General features: G+C 32.8%; 1 pseudogene; it reads left to right on the top strand.

The window, feature by feature from the left end:
- The first annotated feature begins 2,491 nt into the window (after positions 1–2,491).
- LOC149933307 (uncharacterized) lies at positions 2,492–3,099 on the top strand (annotated as a pseudogene).
- The last annotated feature ends 898 nt before the right edge of the window (positions 3,100–3,997 follow it).

Below are 3,997 nucleotides of genomic sequence, written 5' to 3'. Positions count from 1 at the left end.
TTATGGTTATTAGTTGGGATACCATCGATTTAAATATTTGCCCAACATGAATATTTTAAATTAACATGATATATGCTTAACAATAATAATTTAAACAAATTGATATTTAAAAACGAGTTTTATTTTATTAAATCCAATTTAATAAGTTCATCAAATGCATTTGATTATTTGTTACTTTTCTCTCGGCCTCTTTCTCTATCTTTTGCATATTTCACCCAATTTTGAATTTTAATTATTTAAAATTTTTTGATCTGCTCGATAATTTCTTGGACAGCGCCTGAAAACAGAAATTATATAATAAATTAATAATTACTTTATTTCTTACCAACAAACACAATTTAACTTGAGACTTCTAAATGAGTATTTTCCATTGGTACCTAGCCAATAAAATTTCAATACAAGGCGGTGGGGCTATCACATTGTGTAATATTTTGATCTACTTAAAAGAAAGTTATATTAACAAGGTAATAATTTTATATTATCATTTTTTAAATTACCTTCCATGTCTGATGAATGTCCAACATTAGAGTTATCAATTATGGAAGTAGGAACTGCAGTTTTTGTGTGTGGACTCCACAGCGGAGTGATATTGAATTATTGATTGAATGACTGACGCAAACTATTTTCTATGGTCAGGTGATAATGTTGATCTAAAAAAAATGGGAATTATAACAATAGAACAAATTTAGCAATACCTATTTAAAAGTGTTCTCAAAAATTGATCTGGAAATTTTTGGTTTCAATACATGAATGAGCTTCTAGATTCTTTACTCCTACGGGGACTGAATGATCACAACCATTTTGATCTATAAAATGAAAAAGTATTATGAAATTGCCAAAACTTAAGTTTATGTTTATCAAATTACATTTTAATTTTACTTTCTGGGTTCAAAACTAGAGAGCAGTAAACTGGAATTGAAAGTAAAAAACCTTAATTTAGAAACAAAAGATTGAGTATAATTTTAGCTAAATAAATCAGAAATAAATTAAATGTAATAATTAAAATACATTCAATAATACACCTATCCGCATATTACATACAGAAAAGTTGGCTTTAGGGGCAGCATTCATTTAGTACAATTTGTTTTTAATTTTCCGAGGTATAGATGGCAGTGTGAGGTAGATTGTTTTTGAAAAACAAATACAGCTTTTGATTGGGTTATCTGAAATCATTGTCTGCTAATACCTTTCAGAGCTAGTAGAGAACGTTTTTGGTTTTTCCTTAATATATAATTATCAATTTAAGTCTTTTTATATATTTTATTGTTCGCAATACGTTTAGGCACGTAGAAAATTAGTTACATGCCCGTTTATTCGTTTATATATCAAAATTACATAGTTATAAGTGTTAAGCCTCGGTTAAACATTGAATATGAGGTGCTGTGGTTTTTTATACTGCCCTCAAAAAGGACCCACGGATAAACTTGGAAATAAAGTAAGTACTGAAAGACAAGAGGGAAATAATGTAAGAATGAACTGGTTATCTAATAAGGTTTTATATCTAGGTGACATATCATGGGGTACCTGCTAACGACCCGCATAGGAAGCTATGGATACAAAAAATTAGAAGACGTGATTATCTTTACAATTCAATATCGAACATTTTTGTTTGCTCCCTTCATTTTAATGAAACTGACTTCATGAAAAGCGTAGCGAACAATAAACGACGGCTTCTTGATGGTGTAGTTCCATCTAAATTTAAATGGAAACCATTTGAAGACCAAGAACATAAAAAATCGGACAGAGATATAATACCATCAGCGAATATGGAAATAGATGTGACATTGCCTAATGAAGACAGTACCAACGCTACAGCATCTGAAATATTTAATCAAGACAAAAGCTTAGAGTTTACTCGAAATATGGGTTTATCGGAGTCGACAGAAGATCCAGATGTTGAAACGATGGCCGTGAAAGGATCAGTTTCCTAATGTCAAGAAAATGTATTAGAATTAGAAAATAATCGTTTGAAAGCATTGGTCGCAGATCTAAGCTTGACGGTAAAGCTCCAAGAAAAGCGAATCAGTATAATGGAATACAAAATTAAAGAAGTAGAGCAATCGTTGGAAGAAGAAAGAACGAAATGTCAAAATCTTGAAAATAAATTTATGAAAACGAAGTTTGGTATAAACATGATTAAAGAAAGTAATTCAGATGTACATTTTTATACCGGAATTCCAAATTATACTAAGCTGATGGCACTCTACGAATTCTTAAACCCGGGCCCAAATGGCGAAAATATAGTTTGGTGGAGAGGAAAAAACACTAAAGAAAACTCAACATCCCCAGCAGGAAGACCTAGGACGTTTTAGACCAGTTTTTGATTGTCCTAATGAGAATGCGACTAGGTTTATTTGTCAAAGATTTGGCTCATTGATTTCAAGTCTCAGAAAGCACAATTAGTGCTACGTGCATATCGTGGATTAATTTCATGTACCTTCAACTGGGCCAAATAAATATTTGGCAAACCAGACAGCAAATAGATGCTACAATGCCGCCCGAGTTCAAAAATAAATATCCAAGTACTCGGTGCGTGATCGACGCCACTGAGATCAAGTGTCAAGTCCCCAAATCCTTAGTGTTACAAACAGCCACTTATTCAAACTACAAATCAACAAACACCTATAAAGGTTTAATTGGCATCAGTCCAGAAGGTTATGTAACCTTCGTATCAGCTCTTTACACAGGAAATATTTCTGATAAAGAACTAACCAAAAAAGTGGCTTTCTTGCTATGGATTTTGCCCCCCAAGATTCAGTGATGGCTGATAAAGGTTTTCTTTTGGAAGACTTACTAAAACCACTTAACGTGACACTGAATATTCCCCCATTTCTAAGAGAAAACAGTCAGTTTTCCAAAGAGGAAGTGAATGAGACCCATAAAATTGCCAAGCTCAGAATACACGTTGAGCGGCGAATTAATCGTATTAAAAATTACAATATTTTTGATAGACCTATCCCAATAACTTAAGCGCCTGTTATAAATCAATTGTGGACGGTAGCGGCACTGCTAACGAATTTACAAAACCCGCTCATCGCAAGCGATTCTTCAATTGATTTAAATACAACTGCTGATGAGGTAGACGATTACACTGAGTGATTTTGAAATAAATAAATTTGTATATTTTTACAAATGAAATACTGGTGAGCGACTAACATTTATTTTACCCGTAACTTTTCCAAAAACCATAAATTTAGTATCACCGCAATGCAAATTTCTAAATTCATTACATATTAATGGTAATTAGTTACACTTTGAATAGTATTCGTAAATAAGGGTATTCATAGGAAAAGCATTAATGACGTACTTATTTGTTATAACAAATCACAGATAACAATGCCACTATCACATTTTGAATACCCTTACGTACAAAAAAAATCAGTAGAAGTATAAGGCTTCTTTGGTTTTTATACACAAAATCACATTTCAGCTAGTTTAGGAAGCATAAATCCAAAATAAAAGTTATCAATCTTCTCTAACATTTCATCCCATAATTCAGTATCAAATTTAATTCGCTCAATGATAATACCTTTTTCGAAATACACTACAAAATCACACCACGTGAACCCTGATAAACCTAATTGACCAATGACCTGTTTAAAATATTTATGGGACTCGTTAAGGTGTGGGTTACCATTTACAATGGTAATGTACGAACCTTTTTCTTTAATTGCATCTGATGGCTTATAGTCTTTAAGTGTATATGCAGACTTAATTTCTATTAAACCAAATGGGGGGTCCTCCTTAGGGTCATAAACGAGTCCATCTGGTGACGAACCTAACCAAATTCTACTAGGAGATACGATTAGGCCACATTCCCGTACCTCAACGTTATGGCCCAAATTGTGCATGTGTTCAATGTAACTTTCTCTAGCAATGGGCTCCATTTTAGTGCCATATTTAACGGCCCTCAAGTTTCCAATGTCAGAAGGAAATATAATGTTATTTAAACCTTTTTCCGTCCAACATCCATTGCGTTTGGTTACGCAAACAGCTC

The sequence above is a fragment of the Leiobunum rupestre genome, chromosome 8 (genome assembly GCF_980474605.1).
Source record: "Leiobunum rupestre chromosome 8, qqLeiRupe1.1.hap1, whole genome shotgun sequence".
Lineage (NCBI taxonomy): Eukaryota > Metazoa > Arthropoda > Arachnida > Opiliones > Sclerosomatidae > Leiobunum > Leiobunum rupestre.
This window is presented reverse-complemented; position numbering and strand designations above follow the sequence as displayed.